The following is a 26,035-nucleotide window of genomic DNA, read 5'->3' on the forward strand; positions in this document are numbered from 1 at the left end:
ATTCACTTCCACAAAATGTTTAATTTCAAATTTTCTCCCCATCTTCCCCCCTACTCCCACCCCAGGACAGCATATATTCTGATTGCACTTTCCTTCAATCTGCCATTCCTTCTGTCACCTCCCACCCCCTTATCCCCTTCCCTTCTATTTTTCTATAGGGTAAGATAAAGTTCTATACCCTATTGCCTATATGTCTTATTTCCTCGCTGCTTGCAAAAACAGCCTCTAATATTCATTTTCAAAACTTTGAGTTCTACATTCTCTCCCTTCCGCCCTGCCCACCCACCCTCATTGAGAAGGCAATCACTTCCGTATATGTTGTACATGTGTTGTCATTCAAAAGACCTTTATAACAGTCATGATATGAAAGATTAGTTATATTTCCCTCTATCCTATCCCACCTTCCTGCCCCTCTGCAAAAGTGCTTCCTTTTGATTACCCCTTCCCCTAATGTTCTGTCCCTTCTATCATGCCCCCTCTCTTACCCCCTTCGCCTGCTTTTCGGTAGGGTAAGAAAAACTTCCATACTCAAATGAATATGTATGCTATTCCCTCCTGAAACCAAATCCAGTGAAAGGAAGGCTCACTTATTCCCTCTCACCTTCCCCACTTTCCCCTCCAGTGTAAAAGTTCTTTCTTGCCTCTTTTATGTAAGATGATTAATTATATTCTACCTCTCCCTTTCACTTTCTTCTAGTACATTCCTCTCAACCCTTAATTTTCTTTTTCAGAAATCATCCCTTCATATTCATCTCACCCTGTGCCCTCTGTGTGTGGGGGTGTGTGTGCATGCACACATATACACACACACATACACACACACACACACACACATATATCCCTTATTATTTCTCTTTCCTGTTTACCTTCTCATGCTTATCTTGATTGTTGTATTTGAAAGTCAAATTTTGTATTCAGCTCTGGTCTTTTCAACTAAAATGCTTGGCAGTCTTCCTTTTCATTCCATTTTTTCCCCAGAAGTATGATATTCAATTTTGCTGGGTAGGTGATTCCTGATTTTAATGTTATCTCCTTTGACCTCCAGAATATTGTATTTGAAACCCTCTGGTCCCTTAGTGAAGAATCTACTAAATCCCATGTTATTCTGATTGTGTTTCCACAGTACTTGAATTGTTTCTTTCTGGCTGCTTGTAATATTTTCTCCTTGACCTGGTAACTCTGTATTTTGGCTACAATGTTCCTAGGAGTTTTCCTCTAGGGATATCTTTCACAATGTGATCAATGGATTCTTTCCATTTCTATTTTATCTTCTGGTTCTAGAATATCAGGACAGTTTTCCTTTATAATTTCTTGACAGATACTGTCAAGGCTCTTTTTTTTATCATGGCTTTCAAGTAGTTTGATAATGTTTAAATTATCTCTCCTGGATCCATTTCCAGTTCGGTTGTTTTTCCAGTTAGATACTTCACATTGTCTTCTACTTTTTTATTCTTTTGGTTTTGTTTTATAATTTTTAAATTTCTCATAAAATCATTAGCTTCCATTTGCTCCATTCTAATTTTTAAAGAATTATTTTCTTCATTGAGCTCTCAGACCTCTTTTTCCATTTGGCCCATTCTGCTTTTTAAGGCATCCTTCTCTTCATTGGCTTTTTGGACCTCTTTTGCCATTTGGGTTAGTCCAATGTTAAAGGTGCTATTTTCTTCAGCATATGGGGAGTTTCCTTTAGCAAGCTTTTGACTCTTTTTTCATGACTTTCTTACATCACTCTCATTTTTCTTCTCAATTTTTACTCTACTTCTATTTTTCCCCAGTTACTATTGCTAACTGTATTTCCCTCCATCCTACATCCCTTTTATTCTATTCCCTCTCCTTTCACCCTGTCCATCCTCAAGTGTTTTGCTTCTGACTGTTCTTTTCCCCACTCTGCCCTCCTTTCTATCACTGCCCACCCCAACCTACCTTTCTCTTATCTGCTTTCCCTCCTGCTTTCCTACAGAGTAAATAAGATTTCTATACCCAATTGAGTGTGCATGTTATTCTCTCTTTGAGCCAAGTCTGATGAGAGTAAGTTTCATTCACTTTCCATCAAGTTCCCCCTCTTTCTCGCCACTTTTTCTTTGCTTCTTTATGTGAGATAATTTACCCCATTCTACTTCTCCATTCTCTTTTTCCCAGTACATTCCTTTCACCCTTTAGTTTTGTTTTTAGGTATCATCCCTTCATATTCAACTGATACTTGCACCCTCTGTCTAAATATGCTCCTTCTAACTACCCTAATAATGAGAAAGATCTTATAAAATACAAATATCTTCCCATGTGGAAATGTAAATATTTTAAGCTTAAGTCCTTTTTCATTTCCCTTTCCTGTTTACCTTTTTATGCTTCTTTTGAGTTTTGCATTTGAAAGTCAATTCTTTTGTTCAGCTCTTCTCTTTACATCAAGAATGCTTGAAAGTCTTCTATCTCATTGAATATCCATTTTTTCCTCTGAATAATTATACTGTTTTGCTGGGTAGGTGATTCTTGGTTGTAATTCTAGCTCCTTTTTCCTCTGCAATATCATATTCCCAGTCTTCAGATGATTTGCATATTACTACTAAACTAGAAATTTCCTTAAAAATCATACATTTGTAAATCTTCATCAAGTACTCTTCTCTCCAGAGAAACATTGTATTTTTATTTCCTAGAGATTACCAAGTCTATGTCCTCTCATTCATTACTCCAAGATCTTGAGACCTACTGGAAGAAGAAAAGAAAATCACTTGTATTCTTAAAATCCTTTACTGAAGTAATATTGTTCAGAAAAAGCCATATAAAGAATAAATACAGAAACCCTTCTGTCTTTTTTGGTTTGAGAATATATTAGTGGATGGAGGGGAAGTGTTGATTTTCTGTGTGTGTATGTGTGTGTGTGCGTGTGTGTGTGTGTGTGTGTGTGTGTGTGTGTGTGTGTGTGATAGGTTGGTTGGCTGACTGGTTGTTGTCATTGTCAGCTTGGACCTTGAAATGAGTTCTCTTGGAAGGAGCAAACTAAAGGAGGAGGAGAGCACAAAAAAAAAAGAAAGAAAATGCTTATTTCCCCCTCTCCACTCTGAGTAAGTTTAAAGAAATTTTAATAACTTTACCTTTAATTTTCATTACTTCCTTTAGAGTAAAAAATTTCTACTGATGGGGAAAAAGGGGAAAGAAAGAAGCCAAAGTTTCTCAAGCTATAAGAAATTGCACAAGAGTTCAGAACCACAAGTAAAAATATGACCTAGTGTCCTATTTCCTCAACCACCTTTTATAAGCAAACCTGCTCACAGCTGATGGTTTGATAAATGTCTTTCAAATTCAATTGGATCATAAGAAGTAATATAAGGATGGCAGTGCCAGAACTAAGGATAGCATTCCTAAATGTGGAGAGCCTTGGAGGCAGTTTGGTGACCAAAATATCCACATGTAGCTGTGAAGCCAGCCACATTTTGTTATTTATACTTTTAATTTTGGCTTAAGCAGCAGCAATAAGTTCACTTAAAAGAGCTAAATATAAGATTGCCTGTGGGCTTAAGCCTTAGGGGATCAAATTGATCTCATACATCTTTTCCTTGAACTGGATTAGACCTTTTGAAGATAAAAATAACGGTAGAATGCATAAAAGTAGCCTAAAGACTTAATGTGATTTCTTTTATCTTGAGAACCGTATTCAATTCAGACTTATCCTTGGAATTTTTAGGAAATATGAAAACATTTTGCTATATAAAACACATGGAAAAGAGTAACAGTGAGTTATGGATAGTATAGGAATCTATAGCAAAGATTTTTAACTTGGAGTCAGAAAACTTTTTAAAATACATATTTTTATAGTCATATTTCAACTAATTAGTTTCTTTTATAAGCACATATATTTTATTCATTAAAAACATTATTTTGAGAAGGGACCTATAGGAACCACCACAGGTCCATTAAACACTAACAAGATTAAGAACTCCTGATCTATATAAGAACAATGACCTGAGATCTGCCAGAAAATTTGACTTCCTAATTTATCTTAATTTAGGTTTCTCTATCCAGATGTTGATTGATTAATAAAGTTCACATGATCACTCTGGCCAAACAGAGAACCTAAAGATAAAACACTCAGAACCAAAATATTTCTTCAGTATTATCAGGGCAGTAGGCAATCTTCATAGAGAGAATGTAGTTTCAGTTTCTTTGTGGAAGATGTTTCTGTTTCTTTCTCTCTCCTTTTTTTCTTGAGTGTGTGATTTATTTTTTTTCAGTGTGTGATTAAAAATGTACCCTTTTCTAATATTTCAAAGGAACTAAAACAGAAATAATTATGTCTGATCCTAAAAAGAAAACAGTTGTGATAAGTCTCACTTGGTGGTCTATTTAAGATCACCAGGGTAAGTATGAAATAAAACAATTCCTGATTTGGAAATTTCATGATAATTACTTGAAAGACCTTAACCATCTGTCAGGTAACCTTACTATTATTCAAAACCCATCTGTATAGAATTCACACCTCTTCTTAAATCCCTACCTCAAAAATAAAACCAAGGAAAAGAAAAAAAGCAGCCCAAACTTTTAATTGGTTCACAGAGATTTTACAAAAAAGATTAGAGATTCATTCTTATAAAGTAACTCCTTTAATAACAGTAGTCCAGTGAAACTGTCATTCATTAATATGATTATTCCATCAATTGCCACAGATCACAATCCATTTATGCCTACTCATCCTATAAGATGTTTACTACTCTCTTTCTATGACCTTGACATGGAAGATCCATTCAACAGGTCAGAGGTCTTCCTAGAGATATCTGCCTATTTGCAAGGCTTTCAACATTGTTTGTCCTTCCTTCTCAAAGAGGACCAAGGTTTTCAATAAAGGGAATGGGATGTCCATTCTTATTTGTTCTAACCTAGTGATAAATTCATTTCCTTTTTCTGATCATATAGTTTTGGGAACATTTTTATACTGCTTCTCTAATACAACCCCCTCCTCTGACCAGCTATTTAATTAGCTTAGCTTGTTACTGGGATATAATAAATATTTTTGAACATATGTGAATACAGCACTAGCTATACGTGAATATATAAATATACATATGGATTCCTATCTCCATACTATAAAGATAGGTAATAAGCTGTTAAAATTAGATGGAGCAGCAGTGCAAGGATTGGAAAAGTGATGTGAAATAAGTTAGGGAAGAAGCAAATGATTTTAAGAAAAAAGAAAATGAGCTAATCACTTGATGAAAGCAAGAGATAACCAATGGACAGTCTATTTGCTCCATTCAAAAACTGACAATGCCAAAAGAGAAGTCATGAAGGGCTCCCAGTATTTCATATGGACTACTTTGACAAACTTATGGAAGGACGTAGTATATTATTTCACTTGGTGTGAAGCATAGGCAAATGTGAATATGTATGTGTATATGTGCATATGTATACATATACATGCACACATATGCATAGATACATTTATATGCATTTATATATGATATAGGCATATTATATGTACGATATATAAACACACTATTATAATATATAATAAGAATTATATACATAAATATAATTCAAATTTCCTAATCTATCATCATTTTTTCATGTTTTTCCTGGGTTTATCTTTTTCTTTTTTTTAAGAACCTTAAACGGTTACCTTAATCCCTTTTGATTTGGGTATGTAAAAACACCTTTTTGGTAAATAACATTTCCTTAAAGCTTCAAGGAGCAAGGATATAAGTTGGAACTTTTATTAGGCATTATCAGAAACTGGGAAACTAAACCACGCCTAATAGAAATATTTTGTGTTTGAAGATGGCAGAAATGTTTACTTGATTCATCTTCCTTGTGTGTGTGTATGTGTACGCATATACATCTATGTGAGTTCAGGTGTTCAAATGTGCATATCTATTATGAGAAAAAAACAGGAACTACAATTATATCGTGAAAAATGCAACCTCACATTTTTGTATATATAAGATATTTTCTGAGTGACTAGGGTGTCAAGATTAAATTACACTGCTTGGCTCTTCACATTGACCCCACTATCCACTACAATGAAATACTGCCAATGTATTATTTTCTCAAGATATATTGTGCTTTCTTTTGATAATTTTAACTCCAAAATTGTTACATTTTATTTGTGATAGGAATACTGTAGGAAAAATGTTTTTACCTGAGTTTGTATAGTTTTGCACACTGGAGTTAACAGCAGACAAAAAGGTTTAACATGTTCTTTAACACAAAGAAATTTTCAGTCCTAGTCTGGGGAAATACCCTTTCTATTATATCACACACATTTGGTTGGACTGAAGACAGTTCTGGTTCTCAGAGGAACAATCATCTCACAAGCAGTTAAGAAGAAATAAGACATGTTCAAATACAAAGTGAGCTCAAGGCTAAACTCAAAAAGCTGGAAAACATTGGGCAGCTTCTCCTTTGAGAGATGACTTGGAGAGTTATCCCTGGCAAGGGCTGAACTTAGTATTTTTCATTCATAAATACATCTGACAGAGACATTAGTTTAGCTAGAGAGATGTAGAAGAGGGGAAACAAAAGGAGAAACTAGGCCCAATTATGTGAAGGCCAATTTTTGAAAGAGGTTCTAACCACTGGTTTAAAGGTTATTTGATGCTGTCTAGAGTTCAACAGAATCTCAATATTTAAAATGGATTTAAAATTCGATGTAAATATTCATTTTTCCAAAATCTATCATGTTGCAGTTGAAACAACATACAATGATGATGTGGGATGATGAAAGATGTAGAGACCAGGGGATCCTGGGATCAAATCACAGATTGGACACCCTCTGTGTAACCCTATAAAATCAACTAAACCCATTTGTGCCATGATTTCCCTAATTATAAAATGAAGAGTTTGGATTATCAATTTAGGGCTGATGGGGACACTAGAGAGACCATTTAGCCTCTCTTAAGGTCACCTCAAGTCCTCAGGTTCCCCATCCCTGATCTAGTCCAATCCCATTATTTTATAGATTAGGGAAAACAAGCCCCAGAGAGGTTGAGTAATTTGCCCAAAATTCCTGAGGTATTAAATGATAGACCAGGGATCTGAACCAAGGCACATTGGCTCCAAACCCAGTACTCTCTATTGTGAGCTATAAATTGACATCTATTCTATTAAATATTGTGAGGAAGATGTGCCTCATTGGTTTAGTATGGTAGGTCTTGTTCAGATAGGTCAAGGATTCAATCCCTTTGGAAATCAGTTAATTTTGCTCCTTTAAATACACAACATTGTATTAAATACAACCGTAATGTAAATTACTCTTGCCCTTATGCCTACTATTAGGATTGCTATTAGACTCCTAGCTAGTGCATGCCTGGAGTCAGGAAGAGCTGAGTTTAGATCTAGCCTCAGGCATTTACTATCTATGTGACTCTGACACAAGTCATATAACTGCTGTTTGTCTCAGTTCTCTCATCTGCAAAATAGGGATAATAATAGCACCTATCTCCCAGTATTGTTGTGAAGATAAAATGAGAGGATATTTGTAAAGCACTTAGCATGTCCCTGGCAGTACTACATACATGCTAGATATTATTGTTTTCATTATTATTAGAATTGCTGAGTGCCTGACACAATTTGTCATTTCATGGAAGACCATACCTGTGCTCCCTTATGTCCAGCAGGGATATCTATCCATCAGTCTTGCTCCCACATGGGCACTTTTCTTTATCCTTTCCATCTCCCTTTTATGTGCTGTCTTCTCCCATTGGAATGTAAACCTCTTTGAGGGAAAGGGGTATCTCATTTATTTGTATTTTAATCCTTAGTGCTTAGCTACTATAACCTCTTAATAAATGTTAAATCTATATCTATGTTCATGTCCATATTCATATGTGCTATCTATTTCTTCTATCGAGGTCTATTTCTATCTGTCTCCTCCCTGGGAGCCTTTTCTCTTTCCCCAGTATCTTAGGAGTTGACCATCCAGTGGTCAACTGATTTTTCCTGGCCAAGACTATGCTCGATGTATCCATTTTCTGTCTCTACCATCCTCGCATGACTGTGTGTGTATGTATGTATGTATATATACATATGTATATATGTGTGTATATATGAATATATACTTATCTACAAATAGATATGAATATACACTTATTAATAGCAAGCACAAGGAAACTATATGTGGTATTTACTGTGAAATCTATTTTTTTGTATACATAAATCCCATAACATCAAAGAATCTAGAAGAATTTTGTTTCTTGAGATAACCATGGGAAATGAATTTACTTTATTGGGTCTCATAATAAAAAATAGTTTTATTGGTTGTTTAACTAAAATAATTGAATAAAATTGGAAACTACCTTTACAATAATCAAATACTAGTGAAATCAAATGTCAGATAGATTCATTTTCTTCATATTTATTCAGTTCCATATAGTAGACCTGATCAAAAATCTCAGATAATTAAATATTTCTTGTATTCAATCCATTTCTACATTTCTAGATTGATCTTGTACTGTACAACTTTCTAGGGACCAATATGCTGAGGGAATGGGGGAATGAGAGATATTTTCCAGTATTCATTTTTGCTAATGTAAATGTGTTAAATGCCTGAAAATTCCATGTTCAGTGATACATATTTTTGATAAATCAAGTTGCATATGTCACAGTGAAGACTGAAAGCCTCTGATGGACAATAACACACTACGGGTGCAGTTTTGCAACCATGCCTACAGCCATAAAAGGCTTGTTTCAGCTCTTCTGGCATGTATTAGTTTCCCAGATGCCATTTTCAAAATATGCACTCAGATTCCACCACAGAAATAACCCTAGCTAAGTTAATTCTAAAATTATTCTGTAATGGGGGAATAAGTAGAAATTCAGGTAGTCATAAAATATACTATAAAGATAGTATCTGCAACATACTAATTATATTACTACATTGAGTCCTTTGACCTCTATAAGCCTCAGTTTCCTCAAATGTAAAACTAGAAGACCTTATATTTTTTACTATACAATTTTGTCGCATTGTTTTAAGGAAAGCACATTTTTGTGGGTATAGAGGAGTATGACACAGATGTGAGAGGCTGAATAAAATGACAAGAGTGATGAGGATAATTCTTGGGGTTTCTGAATCCAACGTCAGACCTGCATGTGTGTTGTCGGAGGTGGCTCTAATGACAGCATTATCTTCACTCTCTTGGTTCATAATTCATGTAGTAATGAAAAAATCCCAATTCACTGAACAGTTAACAAAAATAGATTTGCTTTTCTTTAACACTTCAGGGATATGTGGACATTTATTTTCTCTGGATATAGCTCTGACCTCCACATTAAAAAAAAATCTTGTCATCAGGAAAAGCTGTGTTGAAAGAGATGATGACTTGTGTGGTGTTCACAAAGCTCCTAGGTCAGAAGAGTTCCAACTTGAAAGTTACTGGAACTTTTTATACCCTTAGGTAAATAGGAAGTCTGTAGGGGCACAATGGGCCCTACTACTGTTTTGTCTCCTTTTAGGGAAAAATAATCCCTATTACAGGAAGTAAGGAGGAGGGGTGGACCTAATCTATTTTGGGAGAAAAAAATAGAAAATATTATTCCTATCACACATATATGCATATGTTTGCACATGGACATGTAAATTATATTTAAAAGATATTTTTATTCTGTTTGGTTGTAAATGTATTTTGTGATGCTACACATGTATTAAGCTATTATGTGATAAATATAAGAAGCAATTTTAAATAATGTTCAGTAATTGGTAAAGCCTTTAAAAACTAATTCACACATTCAACTCTATGAGAAAAGTTCTAGAGATAATTTTATCTCCATTTTATGTTATGGAAAAAGATTAAGTGATTCTGTTGGGTTTTTTTTACAGAAGTTTCTTTTTTTATCTTTTTTGTTGCATTTTAAATTCCAGATTACCTCCCTACCCACCCATTTGAAAACAAGAAATACAAAATCTATTACAATGTGAAGTTACACAAAACAAATTTCTACTATAGCCATATTACAAAATAAGAGAGGGAGGGAGGGAGGGAGGGAGGGAGAGAGAGAGAGAGAGAGAGAGAGAAAGAGAGAGAGAAAAAGAGAGTGAGACAGAGAGAGATACAGAGAGAGGGAGAGAGAGAGAGAGAGAAAGAGAGAGGGGGAGAGAGAGAGAGAGAGAGAGAGAGAATGTTGAAGAAAATGACACCTTTAAAAATAGATTAACCCAAAAGACAAAAGAGGTCCAAAAAAGAGAATGAGGAGGAGAATACTTTAAAAAAGTAGAATTAGCCAAATGGAAAAGGAGGTTCAAAAGCTCACTGAAGAAGATAGTTCTTTAAAAATTAGAATGGAGCAGATGGAAGCTAATGACTTTATGACAGACCAAGAAATTATAAAACAAAACCAAAAGCATGAAAAAATACAAGACAATGTGAAATATCTCATTGAAAAAACACTGTCCTAGAAAACAGACCCAAGAGAGAAAATTTAAAAATTATTTGTCTACCTGAAAACCATGATCATCTTCCAAGAAATAATCAAAGAAAACTGCCCTGATATTCTAGAACCAGAGGGTAACATAGAAATGGAAGAAATTCACTGATCACCTCCTGAAAGAGATTCCAACAGGAAAACTAGGAATATTGTACCCAAATTCCAGAGTTCCCAGATCAAGGAGAAAATTTTACAAGCCACCAGAAAGAAATAATTCAAGTATAGTGGAAATTCAATCAGGATAACACAGGATTTAGTAGCTTCTACACTAAGGGATCAAAGGGCTTGGAATATGATATTCCAGAGGTCAAAGGAGATAGGATTAAAACTAAGAATGACCTACCCAGCAAAACCGAATATAATACTTCTGGCGAAAAAAATAGAATTTCAATGAAATAGAGGACTTCCAAGCATTCTTGTTGAAAAGATCAGAGCTGAATAGAAAATTTGACTTTCAAATCAAGAGAAACATGAAAAGGTAAAGAGGAAAGAGAAGCCTTAAAAACCTATTAAAATTGAACTGTTTGCATTCCTACATGGAAGGATGATATTTGTAACTCATGAGACCTTTTTCAGTATTACAATAGTTAAGAGGGAATATATATATATATATATATATATATATATATATATATATATATACACACCTACATATACATATGTATAGGTATATATATATGTAGGTGTGTATGGGTATGTATGTATCTGTGTATTATTTATGTGTAGGTATTTATATGTACATGTATGTATGTATATATATGTATGTATGTATATATGTATGTGTATGTGTGTATATAGACAGAGGGCACAGGGTGATCTGAATATGAAGGGAGAATACCTAAAAAAAATTAAATTTATTGTTGAATGGAAAGTAGTAGGAGTAAGAGAACAGGAGAGGTAGAATGTGGCAAACCATCTCACGTACAAGAGGAAAGAAAGAGCTTCTACAATCAAGGGGAAGAGGGTGGAGATGAAAGGAAATAAGTGAGCCTTACTCTCATAGAATTTGGCTTAAGGAGGGAATAACACACACTCAATTGGATATGAAAATCTATTTTACCCTGCAGGAAGACAAGGGGGAAGGGGATAGGAGAGGAAAGAAAATAGAAGGAACAGCAAATTGGGGAAAGGGGTAATCAGAAGCAAACACTATTGTGGGAGGACAGGTCAATGGAGAGAATGACATAAATGAAGGGCAGGATAGGACAGAGGGAAATGTGGTTAGTCTTTTCCAACATAAATATTATGGAAGTGCTTTGCATTGTTCCACATGTATGACCTAAATTGAATTGCTTGTTTTCTCAGTGAGGGTGGGTGGGGAGGCAGGAAGAGAATATGGAACTCAAAACTGTAAGAATGAATGTTAAAAATTGTTTTGGCATGCAACTTGAAATTAAGCTGTACAGGCAATGGAGTATAGCCATCTATTTTGCCCTACAGAAAAATAGAGGGGAAGGGGGATGGAAGAAGTGTGGGTAATAGAAGGGGGGACAGACTGGAGGAAGGGGTTGCATGGGGTGCATGCTGTCATGGGGTGAGGGATGGGGAGAGATGGGGAGAAAATTTTGAATTCAAATTCTTGTGCAAGTGAATGCTAAGAACTGAAAACTAAATAAATTATATATACATATACATATACATATACGTATACGTATACATATACATATACATATACATATATATATATATATAAAACTATTCATTAGGAATAATGGTCTGTGGTTTTCTTTATGTTTCTGATCACTCTGATTTAGGTATTAGGGGTCACATTTGTTTCATAGAATGCATTTGATAGGACTTCTTTACATATTTCTTCATGGAGTTTATGTAGTATTGGAATCACTCTTTTTTTAATATTTAATACAATTTCCTTATAAATCTGTTGTGTCCTGAATTTTTTTTCCTAAGAAGCTCTGTGGCTTGTTTATTTTTGTTTTCTAAGATAAGGTTATTTTAAGTTTCACATTCACTGTTCATTAATCTGGTCAATTTATATTTGTATAGGTATCCCTCCACTTCATTTAGATTGTAGTATTATTGGCATATATTTGGTCAAAATAGCTCCTAATAATTGTACTTATTTCATCTTCATTGATTTTGTATTCATCTTTTTCATTTTTGATACTTGCAATTTGTTTTTTGTTTTTTTATTTTAAATCAAATTAGTCAAAGGTTTACTTTATTGTTGTCCCCCATAATGTAAGCTAATGGTTTTATTCATTAATTGTATTTAACTTTCAATTGTATTAGTATATCCTTTTGTGTTCCAGATTTCTATTACACTATTTAATTGGAAGTTTTAGTTTATTGTTTTTCTAGTTTATTTTTAGTAGCATGTCCAGTTCATGAATCTGTCCTTCCTATCATTTAATGATATAAGCATTTAGAGATATAAATTTTTGTCTAATTTTGCCTAAGTACTGCTTTTGGCTGCATCCCACAAATGTTGGCATGGTATCTCATTGTTGTCATTAGTTTTTAATGAAATTAATGATAGTTTATCTGATTTCTTCTTTGACCTACTCATTTCTCAGAATTAGGAAGAGACAGCACCATTAATGCCAACATCACAGAGTTTGTTTCAAGAAAAGACAAACAAAATTAGCTTGTGTCTGCCATCTAGTTTCTTTTTTGAGATTGTTAACTAAATTATTTGGAGTTGTTGTTTTAGTTAAGTATTTACAAACATGTTTTTGTGAAAGAACAATTGGTAATTATATAAAGAAAAGACCTTGGAATATTTCCTTTGTAAACCTACAAAGATTTTTAGGACCATCTAGTCATAAATTTTTATCAATCCTGTACAAGAGTTTATTTTGTGGAATTCTTACTGAGCACATGTGAATCCTTGTACCAAATAGGGGTGTGATTTTCAAATCTGTTTCGTGTGTGTTAATTTGAAAGTCTATGTTAAATTCCTTAATTTCTGGTGACATTTAAAGACAAAGAGAAGAAAAGACATAAGAGTAAAATTTTTAATGCCAGGTAAACTTGTAAGACTAATTTAATTGTGTTCTTGGTTTATAAAAGTGAATCTCCTGATTACAAATACCTTTTTGACTAGAGAATTTAGGTACCTAGGAATTTTGTGGTAACTAGGAATTTAGTTTGTTATAGTAACATCAATTGTAAGCTGTTTTTAAGAAAGGGAAATACTTTTATGAAGAAATGTTTTGTGAAATACTTTGTGTGATTTTAGAAGGCTTGCTAAATTTTCATTTACATGCTAATTTGTTGGGTTAGGGTTAGGGTTAGGGTTAGGGTTAGGGTTAGGGTTAAGATCAATTGTAGGAGACTGTAAAAAGAAACAATATCTCTACAAGGAGTCTTAGAAAAGATAGTCTGCTGGACACTGCTTAAACCATATTCTGTCCAGAAAACTTTATCAGATGATGTCTTGAAAACCAGACAGCTATGTAAGATGAAACTTCTGAGCCTTAAATGGACAATTTTATTCATTGTTTACCTTTTCCCTTCCTGTCTTATCTCTACGGTCTACTTACTAAAAAGGGGACTGCCCCATTGGGTTTTGTCAATCCATCAATCAATTTCTTCCCTTCCCCCCACCCAGCATTGTTATCCATCATCAGTCCCAAAATTCTTGATGAAGTGCTGACCATATCAGTTAGTGATTCATTGAGAAGGCTATGTCTCTCAGGGGAATGTGAAAAATGATTTTTCTTAGTAATCAGTATTTTGGAAACTCAGAACTTCCCCTAGCCCCCATCTTCCAAACTTCTATTTCTTCTTCAGGAGGACGTTACTGATCATAAGACTGCATTGAGTTTCCTTACCCTACTTGAACCCCAGTCCAAGCCTGAATTGATTTAATCGAAGTTATGTAAGCTCCATTCTGTTCTGCTCAGCTTTGGGTGGTGACAGTTTTTCTGTCTAGATAGCCCAAGGCTAGAAGTGGTCTGGGATGGTTAGGGGGTGGCCTAAGATAAGAAATATTTCCTCTCTTTAAGTTAAAACAATGATGGGGTGACATCAGCCCCATTGAAAAGGTATACAAACTGTGTACCTCAACCCCCAAATTAAGCCTAGTTCTAAGACTGGCTCCCTTAGGGAGCTCAATCTTTGTTTCATATATATGCTGCCAGCTTGAGAGAAATAAAAACATGAACTCGACAACCTAATTTCATTTGTCTTTCTTAGATCAAACACTGCCAACGTGACAAATTTATTGTTCTTCTAGTTTTTTTTTAGTTGCTTATCAATGCATTGATAGATTCTTTCTTTCTTTTAATGAGATAAGCATTTAGAGATACAAATTTTTGTCTAATTTTGCCTAAGTACTGCTTTTGGCTATATCCCACAAATGCTGGCATGATATCTCATTGTTTTCATTAGTTATTAATGAAATTAATGATAATTGATCTGATTTCTTCTTTGACCTACTCACTTCTCAGGATTCAGTTTTCAACGACTTTTTAATCTATGCTTCAAAGGTCCTATATGAAATGTAATTTTATTTCATTATGGTCAGAATATGCATTTAATATTGCAACTTTTCTCATTTCTTTGTAAAGAGTTTATGACTTATTATATGATCAATTGTTATGAAAGTACATGTTTAACTAAGAAATAGTTATACTATTTTTAATATATATTCTAATACATATAAGAAATAGTTATACTGTTTCTAATATATGTTCTAATATATATATATGTATATATATATATATATATACATAATATTCCCTTACAGTATTCCCCAGAGGCTTATCATATTGTGAACCCCCCAAACCAGAGTCTGTTCTAAGAAAGAGACATGTGAAATTAGGATGTGTGTGTCTATATTTTACTTTTTCTCAAGTTGGCTTAACCATGATTGCATGGGAGTTACAGTTGAGAATTATACCCCCCCCCCAAGGGGCCAGTCCAGAGTTCCCTTGATTTGGCATTTGGGGGTACAGGGTTATATACCATTTGAATAGTAGGTGTTTCCAACCATTGCCAATCAACTCTGAGTAGTCATCACTTGGAGGTGTGCTATATTAAAATGAGGTCTTTTGTATGTGACTTAGGTTACTTAATCTTGGTCAAAAGGGGCTGATATCATCCCACCATCATTCTTTTTTTTGTTTATTAATTGATTTATTCTTAGTTTTCAACATTCATTTCCACAAGAGTTCCACATTTTCTCCTGATCTCTGCCCTCCCCACCCCAAAAACCATGCATTCTGATTACCCCTTCCCCCAGGCTGCTCACTCCTTTTTCATTCCCCCCACCATCACTTTCCCCTTCACTTTCTTGAAAGGCAAGATAGATTTCTATACCCCATTGCCTGTATATCTTATTTTCCAGTTGCATGTAAAAACAAATTTTTAATATTGGTTTTTAAAACTTTGAGTTCCAAATTATCTGCCGTCTTCCCTCCCCATCCACTTTCATTGAAAAGGCAAAAAATTCAATATAGGCTATATATGTGGAGTTATGCAAAGCACTTCCATGATAGACATTTTTGAAAGATGAACTATATTTCCCTCCATCCTTTCCCACACCCCATTTATTCTACTTTCTCCTTTGACCCCTGTCCCTTTCCAAAAGTGTGTGCTTCTGACTAGCTCATCTTCTAATCTGCCCTCCCTTTTATCATCCCCCCCCCATTTTTTACCCCTACTTTCCTGTAGGGTGAGATACCCCATTGAGTGTGCCTGTTATTCCCCCCTTAAGCCAAATCTGATGAGAATAAGGTTCATTCATTCCTTCTCACCTTCCTCATCTTTCCCTCCATTGTGAAACCTTTTTTCTTGCCTCTTTCATGTGAGATTATTTATTCTATTCTATCTCTACCTTTCTCCTTTTCCCAATATATTCCTCTCACCCCTTAATTTAATTTTTAGATATTACCTTCATATTCAATTCATCCTGTGCCAACTACCTATGTATCTATCTAATCTATTTCCTTCTACTAATCTAATACTAAGAAAGGTCTCATTAGTTACAAATATCATGTTTCCATGTAGGAATGTAAACAGTTCAATTTGAATAAGTCCCTTATGATTTCTCTTTCCGGTTTGCCTTTTCATGCTCTCTTGATTCTTGTATTTGAAAATCAAATTTTCTATTCAGTTCTGATCTTTTCAGCAAGAATGCTTGAAAGTCCTCTATTTCACTGAATATCCATTTTTCCCTTGAAGCATTAAACTCAGTTTTACTGGTTAGGTGATTCTTGGTTTTAATCCTAGCTCCTTGGACCTCTGGAATATCATAGTCCAAGCCCTTCAGTCCTTTAATGTAGAAGCTGCTAAATCTTGTGTTCTTTCCACAATACTCAAATTGTTTCTTTCTAGCTGCTTGCAATATTTTCTCCTTGATCCAGGAACTCTGTATTCTGACTATAATATTCCTAGGACTTTTCCTTTTAGGATATCTTTCCAGAGGTGATTGGTGGATTCTTTACATTTCTATTTTACCCTCTGGTTTTAGAGTATCAGGGAAGTTTTCCTTAATAATTTCTTTGTCTCTCCTTAATTTATTTTCCAGGTCAGTGATTTTTCCAATGAGATATTTCACATTGTCTTCTATTTTTTTCATTCTTTTGTTTTTGTTTTATAATTTCTTAATTTCTCATAAAGTCAATAGCTTCCATTTATTCCATTCTAATTTTGAAGGAATTATTTTCTTCAGTGAGCTTTTGGGCCTCCTTTTCCATTTGGCCAGTTTTGCATTTTAAGGCATTCTTCTCCTCATTGGCTTTTTGGAATTCTTTTTCTATTTGGGTTAGTCTATTTTTTAAAGTGTAATTTTCTTCAGTATTTGGGGGGGTCTCCTTTAGCAAGCTGCTAACTCATTTTTCATGATATTCTTCATCACTCTCATTTCTCTTCCCAATTTTTCCTTTACTTCTCTTACTTGATCTTCAAAATCCTTTTTGAGCTCTTCCATGGCCTGTTACCAATATGTATTTTTCTTGGAGTCTTTGGATAAAAGATCTTTGACTTTGTTGTCTTCTTCTGATTGTATGTTTTGATCTTCTTTGTCACAAACAAAAGAGACTATAGTCTGAGTTTTTTTAGGCTATTTGCTCATTTTCCTAGCCAAATACTTGACTTTCTAACTCTTTGTCAAGGTAGAATTCTGCTTCCAGTGGAGGGAAATGGAAGTGGGTGTACTGGAATGGAAGTGGGTGTACTGTCCCAGGTTTCAAGGGTTTTATGTTAATTTGGTGGATCTCCCACGGTCTGTGGGTGCAGAGGTCCAGGCGCAGCTGCTGCTGCTGCTGCCCCGCCCCCCCCACTCCTACCCGTGGTGCAGCTGCTCCTACTGCCCTGAGGCTGGGACTGGACCTTGTCCACATTGCAGTCTCCTGTTTCAAACAGGTCCCACAAAGTTTTCCCACTGACCTTCTTCGTGTTTGTTTGGTTGCAAGGTCTGGAAACTGTCATAGCTGCCAACGATTCAGTCCCCTAAGACTTGCTCTGGCCAATCTGTGCTGGGTGTGGCTCATGCCTGACTGTGTTCTGCTCCCTACCAGGTGTGGCATGCCTTTCCTCTTGACTTTCCAAGTTGTCTTGGACTGTAGATTTGTTTCACTCTGTCATTTTGCTAGTTCTGTAGCTCTAGAATTTGTTTAAAGTCATTTTTTACAGATATTTGGAGGGCTTTGGGGGAGAGCTCAAGCAAGTCCCTGATTTTCCTCTGCCATCTTGACTCCATTCCCCATTCCACCATCATTCTATCCCATTCTATGAGAATCTGTCCCCACTCAAGACTGAATAGGATAAAATCAATTCAGGTTTGGGTTGGGTTTGACCAGGATAAGAAGAGTCAATGCAATTTCATTATCAGTAATGTCATTTTGAAGATATTTGAAGTAAAAGGGGGTTAGGGTGGGATGGAACTCTGAGTCTAGAAATCATCTTTCACAGTATCTGACTTTTATAAAATTTTATTTATATCAAATATTTATCTGTTAAGACCTCACTCTTACAGTTTTACTGCCTAATTCTTTTTATACCATTTAATTTTTTCTTCAACACCTTAGATGTTATGCCATTTGTTGCATCTATGTTCAGTACTGATAATAGCTCATTGTCTATCATATATTTTAGCAAAATGTACCTTCCTTAATTATCTCTAAAGTAGCTCTATTTTTTATTTTGCTCTGAGATCGTGACTATGAGGCCTACCTTTTTACTTCACTGAAGCATAGTAGATACTACTCTAGCCCCTTAGATTAACTTTGTGTATACCTTTTGATTTCAAGTGTTTTTCTTATAAACATTATATTATTAGATTTTGATTTTCCATGAATTTGCTATTCTCTTCTTTTTTATGGGTAAGTTCATTTCATTCATATTTATAGTTATGATTGATAACTATATATTTCCCATATCTTCTTCTCTTATACTAATCCTTCTTTTTTAACCATACTCCAGTTTGGTTTTCTTCTGATCATTGCTTCCCTTATCTATCTTCCTGTTTATCTCCCCTTACTTCTTTTAACCTCTATCTCTCCTTCTTCATTGTTGGGTAAGGTAAATTTCTATACCCAACTGCATGTATGCATATTCTTTCCTCCTTGAACTAGTTTAGATGATAGTGAAGTCCAGTTGCTGCCACCTTCCACCTCCCCTCCATTGTATTACTTTTTCCTTTACTGTCACATTTATGTAAGATTCTTTTTCTTGTTCTTCCTCTTATGCCCCTCCTTTTATATCCTTCCATTCCCCTTTTGAGATCATCCCCTCTTAGTAGACAAATTCATATCCTCTGTCTAAGTGGACTACCTCTAATAATGATAAAGTTCTGAGGTGCTTGATGAGCATTTCTAATTTTTAAAGATTTATTTTATTCAAGGAGGTCTTGTACCTCTTAATATTTGATCAATTCTGATTTTTAAGGAGTTATTTTCTTCAATATTTTTGTACCTCTTTTTCTAATCTGCTAATTTTTTTTCATATTTTTCTTACATAGCTATCATTTCTTTTCCCAGTTTCTCCTTTACAGCTGTCATTTGATTTTTAAAAATATTTCCACCTTTTTTTTAATATCTTTCCTTATCTTTTCTAGGAATGCTTAACAGCTTTTTGTCTAATCTGCAGATGCCATCACTGTTGGCACATAATGGTCCCTTAATTTATCATTGCTCGTTAGTAAGAGCTTTAATACTCCTGTCAAGGGGCCTACTTCATGGCTGAAATGCAAACAAAAGGTAAGCTAGATTGAAGTCAGTATAACCAAATAAGTCAATCATTTCACAACTAGGCTATTAACTCTCTCACATCATGGAATATGAGTTACAATTATTTGTATACAGTAAAGCACCTTCCTAGACCAGTACTCTGGATATAGAGCCAAAATGCTGCCAGCTTACTAGTTAATGAATAGATTACAATTTTACCTCAAAAATATGAGTTTATTAAATTTTGTTAAAGAAAAATAACAAGGAGAATCTGTGACAGAAATTTCCCATAGATATTAGGTTGAATTGTGAAACTAGTACCAGAAGGTATGATGGTTAGGAACAAGACCAGGATATAATCATATGGGATGCTCTCTAGACATTGAGAAATGGTATTCAATTTGAAACAAATACATACAAAGTATTAGAGAATCACTGATCCACAGATAAAGCCAGGAATGAAGCAATTCTGAAAGTGATGTATGGATGATAGGAAATAGAAAGTAAGACATGAATCTTTAATAGGACCAGTCTGCAAAATAAGTGAGAGCATTTCTTCATGCATCTGCTCTTTCTTCTTGTCCTGGCATCTGACTCATTTCATCTGCAAAAGAAAAATGAAGATGAACTTTGAAAGGATGGATTTCTAATAGGAGGATCAATTCATTCTTTGGAAGTTCTCAAAACCATTAAAACCAGTTATATTTCCATGATGCACCATTTGATATGTTGATATTTTGAGAAAAGGGAATCTTCTTTTTAAACTATGCATTTTACAAAGATGGGTTAAATTTAAGAATGTGATTTATGCTTCCAAAAACAATGACAAAATAGCAACATCATAGAAAAAACAATAACTGCAACAAACCAAGCAAAACAAACATGTCCAAAAGTAAGCAAGAACCTAAAATACTAGTCTTCACTAACTTTGAATCTGGTGGCTGATGGATATCTCTTCCATTATTGGCACATAGTCATCAGTTCATCAGTGACCAAAATTAGACAATATTATCAGCTGGCCAGAAATGATTACTACAAGTCATCCACGGATGAAGAATTTTAATCATTACAGCTTTATTAAAAAAAATAAGAATCCATTTTAAGAGAAGGTTTATCAGTCCTAAAATATCCAATTATACATAGACATGTCCACACGTACATATGCATATATACATGTGTGTATATATGTGTGTATATATATGTATGTATATATACATGCAAATATATTCATGAAATCACGCATTTGTGGAGACAGCATGGTATAATGGATAGATTAAGAAAAATGGGGTTCAAATTTCTTACATATCTATTGTGTGGCTTGGCCTGGAAAGTCACCTAACCTCTCGGTAGGACAGGAGAGTCCCTAAAATTATAAATTGTAGAGCAGATGCTAATCTCCATTTGGGGGTGGGGGAGGATTTCTAGACTGAGAATTCCTTGTACAGGTAAAATTATATGCCTGTAATTTAAACAAAAACATATTCTTGCAAACATAGTTCATGGTTTTCAGTGGTGAGCTCACAGGGAATTAGGGCAACGCTGTTCATTTCAGAAAAATGGCAGAATTGTTCAGTACACAGCAGCCTCTGCCTTAAGTGTAGGAAAAAACTTCTTTAAAAAAGAAAGGTTCACTAGATCTTTTTGCTCCTAACGTCTCAATATATGCCAATATGTCACTCAAACCTCTCTATATTTCTCTATATTCTATCTGAAATTTCTGTCTTCTTTAGTGTGATGTTTTGATCTCAGTCTAGGTGGAGGAAGGTCCTTTTAGTCATGAATTACCATGTCAGATCAGTCAGAATTTTGCATTTTCAACCATAATACATTATTGTAAGGCTAAATGGAAACCTTGTTTCCTTTGTTTCAGAGTAGTATAGCTTTTTATGTCTTTCCTGGCAACTTGATAAACTGGAAATGCATGCAGACTAGCAAACATTAACTACACATTCACACAGTTCTTACTTCAGTAGGTTTATCTGATTTTAATTTGCTTCCTGTAGTTATGTGCTTGTTTCATTAAGACACTAAGCTACTTCAGTTATATAAGAGAGCCACAATTCATAGATAGAGAATTGATTTTGGTTTACTATTTTAATTGTGAATGCATCAGTCATTGAGCTATTGCCAAACACCTTGGGAGTCAGGGTAATAATGCTCCCTGGAAAATGTGCTCCTGTCTTACTTGTTATTGAGTCTGGAAGAGTGAATATATTATATAAATTCCATACTTGAATGTTCCACTCTCACTTACTGAGCTTGTTTACTCCAAATCTGTTGAGGGGGTGTGTGTGGGATGGGCGGGGGGGTGGTGGGCAATTCACTCAATATCCTCTAGAATAATGAAAATAAGGAATCTACTAATTTAAGTTTTAGTTTTGGTTGAGAGGGAGTTAATGAGAATTATAAAGCATATATACTGTAGAGGAAATTTCTAAGTCGATAATGGACATACGAAATCAGTATAAATTGAGACCTGTCAAGCACATGGACTATCATGGAAAATTTCTAGATCAATACAAACATACAAATATATCAATAATGACTTCTGTGTAGTGAAAAATAAGTTTCCTAATAATATTCCTAAAGCATAAGGCAAGCAATTATTCCTGAAAAAAAATTGGAAATGGATTGCTAATTAATGCCTTCCAAGGCCTGGGGATGTCTGCCCTTCTTCTCCCTTCTATGGCTCACCATGAAAAGTGGAGAATAAGTCACAGAGAGAACTCATATCTCCTACTTAGACCACAGGAAGGGAAGAAGGTGAAAACAGTGAGAATAGTGATGCTCCCCTCCCCCAAATTTCGGTATTAGATAAAAAGACAGTAGAAGCAGTGTCAAGAGATTCCTACTCTCCACAACCACTTAGGAGAGAAGAGAAAAGAAACTCAAAAGAAAGAATTCAGGAAACCTGGATTTTGCTTTTTCCTGTTAGTCAAATAAGTTAACATACTCTGAGTAATACCCTCTTTTGCTAATATTAAAACATTGCCTTCTCTGGCTATTTCCATTTGCAAGCCACATGACCTGCCTTTATCTTCTCAAATAAATCTGTGGTCGTAGCTAGGCCATTTGATGGATAAAGCATTGGTCTTGGAGTTAAGAAGACCTGAGATTAAATCTTACCCATAAGATACGTCTAGTTGTTTGACTCTGGACAAGTCCCTTAACTCCAGCTTCAGTTTCCTCATCTGGAAATAACAACACTCTTTTACCTCAAAGCATTATTGTGAGGCTCAAATGTGATAGTAGGGACTAAGCTCTTTGTAACCTAAAAATGCTAGTTAGGTGATGGGAAGGGAGGGGAAGGAGGGTGAGGAGGAAGGAGAGGAAGAGGAGATATAATAGCAGCAGCAGTATTGGCAGACTAGTGTGGTGAATAAAGAATTGGCACAACAGTTTGTAAAGAAAGGTCTGGGTTCAAGAGCTGCTTCTGACATATACTGACTATTTGACTCTGGGCAAGTCATAACTGCTATGCTCCAGGTAACTCTCTATGAATATCTGCTCCCTCCCATTCATCCTACACATAGTTGTCAAAATGGTTTCCCTGAAATACAGATCTAACTATGTGACTCCTCTATTGAATCAACTCTAGTGGTTTCATATTTCCTCTAGGAAGAAACCAAAATTCCTCTGTTTGGCTTTAAAAGGCATGTACAATCTGTCCCCAATCTGTCTTTCCAGAATCAGTGGACACTACTTTCCTTACTTGTGCTCTGCAATGCAACCAAATCCACTTTCTCTCTATTCCTAACAATCCATCTCTTGCTTCTATGTCTCTGCACACAAGGAAGTATCTTATGGGCGAGATTTAATCTCAGGTCTTCTTGACTCCAAGGCCAATGCTTTAATGTCTCTCCCTCTCTCATGTTATCCACTTCTCCCTCTCTTCTTTAAATTGATGCTTAGATGCCATCTTCTTCATGAAACCTTTTCTGAGCCCCTACCAGCTAGTGCCCTCTCTCCCGAACCACTTTGTATTGAACTGCTGCGTACTTATTCCCTCCCCTTTCCATTCTCACTGTAGAATCTCCCTTTATCCAAAAAGATCAATAAATCTTCTGTAACTTTATAATATTAAGAGGTTTCCTGGGGCTTTGAAAGATTAAGTGGCTTGACGATCACAAATCTGGCATGCTTCTAAAAGAGAATTTCAGCCTAAGTCTTCCTGAATCCAAGGCTGATTCTCTGTCTACTGTCTGGATAAATCTTTTTGCCTCTCCAAAATCTCATGAAACTTGCAATACTATGATATTCCGTATTTTTGTTCTGTGGCACAAGTAAGGTTAAATATTTTAAAATGATAGCTTTTTCTTCATGAATCTTCCTGGCTTACTGATACCTGTGCCCAATCACATTAGGAGTCTTATTATAAGTCAGTATAGTCATCCCTAGGTAGCATCTAACTCCAGCTCACATTTCCTAGTCCATTTAAAAACCAAGAGAAAATTCTGAAACTCATCCATTCCTGTTACCACATTTGTACCTTCTTTTTATAGTCACTGTCATTAGTGTATGTCCCAGGGCTAGAGTTTGGCTGTAGATTAACTATCATAACCTGAGAGAAATTTTCCAGCCTTCCTGGAGGAAAGGAGAAACACTCCTTCAGAGATATCTGAAAAGTCCAAACAATTGAGTTAAAATCATGAAGACTAAAATCGTGACTTTTAATCAGCGCTGTTCAAAACAAATTTAATTATTTCAAATTCAAGCAAAGTCATTGCTCTTTCTGAAGAGGTAATGAGTTATAATGGAATTCAAACAGAATTTAGTCTCCAGTGACCTGGACTTGAATTCTGGCTCTTCTACTTATTATCTGTGAAACCTGGGGCAAGTTATTTAACATTCCTGGACCTTAGTTTCTTCCTTTTTAAAACAATTAAAATAATATTGAGTGAAATAATCTCTAAGGTTCTTCCTAATTTAAATTTAAGCTCTTACATTTAAGAGTCAGAAAGTTATTTTTTCTACAAATTCCATTTGAAAAATCATTGTTAGTTTATTAAATGCTACTTAAAGCATATCATGGGCTTTTTTCTGTGGAACTGCCTCATGCAACCATTGTGGAAATATTATACATCTGTAAACTCAAAAACCCCCTCTAATTCTGCTATGTCTGAAAGTTTATAACTTTTTTATGAAGAACACTTATCAATGCTTCATTCTGCGTTTTATAATGACTTTTGGTCAAACTCAATAAGGATATAACTTAAACTTGACCTATTGAAAAACCAAGTAGTACTCCATTACTACTTAATACTTTCCAAAATTAAACTTGAGTTAGTGCTAAAATAAAATAGAGACTTACACTTGTTATTCTTTTTTTTTTTTAACTTGATTTCCTAAAAGCTGTCCTGACAGGGAATGATAATGAAATTTGTATACTAAAGACCTCTAAATGGAAAAAAGTTTTCAGAGATCCTTTACTCAATATTTCTTATATAATAATTAGGGTGTGTAGGTTGGGGAGTTCATAAGAAACAGACAATATTGATTATAAGATGTTGGAAATCCTTTTTTCATGAAAAAAATTAGTGCAACAATGAGAAGGAAAGCCACTGATGAGCAAAATATCTATCAAATATCTCTGATAAATGTCTGATTTATAAGGCATTTAGGAAACTGGTAAAAATTATACTAGAACAAGATTCATTCCTCAAAGACTAAATTGTCAAAGAATATGAACAAATAGTTCTTTAAAGAAGAGCTACAAACTGTTAACAACCATATTAAAGATTGCTCCAAATTATAAATATTCAGAGCAGTGCAAATGAAAACAATTCAGAAGTTGACCTAATGCTCAAGTATTTGGCAAATACAAGAAAAAAGGAACATAGTCAATAGTGGAGGGCTTAAAGACATCCATACTCACATGTTGTTGATTGAATTGTAAATTGGTTCAACCAATTTTGGAAAACAATTGGCATTACACAAATTAAAAAATTACTAAAATTTCCCTACCCTTTGAAAGAGAAGTCCTACCACTAGTTATATGTGCTATCAGGGCAAGTACATATATAGTATCACCACTGGGCATACACCTATAAGAAAACAATTTCAGAAAGAAAGGACACATATTCAACAAAATATTCATAGCAGCACATTTTGGAGTAGCAAGTATAATGAAGTATTACAGTGATCCATTAGGAAAAATTCAGAGAAGCATAGGAAAACTTAGGTTAACTAATACAGAACCAGAAAATGAGAACCAGAAAAATGATATGCACCTTGACTATAATATAAATGTGGGGGAGAGGGACAGGCTGAGGAGAAGAAGGAAACAACACTGTGTAATTAGAATTATCAAGTATACTCCTAAAGAAGGGGTAAGAAAATGGGCCTCTCTTCATTTTTGCAGAATAGTTGTGGAATGTATTATCAGCAGTGGTTGATGTTTTGGTTAGTTTTGCTAAACTATTATTTTTCTTCTTTTTTTTATCTTTGTTAACTATGTTAGGTCACATGGTAGGGTATAGCAGAAGGATCATAGC

This window comes from Notamacropus eugenii, chromosome 3 (genome assembly GCF_028372415.1).
Source record: "Notamacropus eugenii isolate mMacEug1 chromosome 3, mMacEug1.pri_v2, whole genome shotgun sequence".
In the NCBI taxonomy this organism is placed as follows: Eukaryota; Metazoa; Chordata; class Mammalia; order Diprotodontia; family Macropodidae; genus Notamacropus; species Notamacropus eugenii.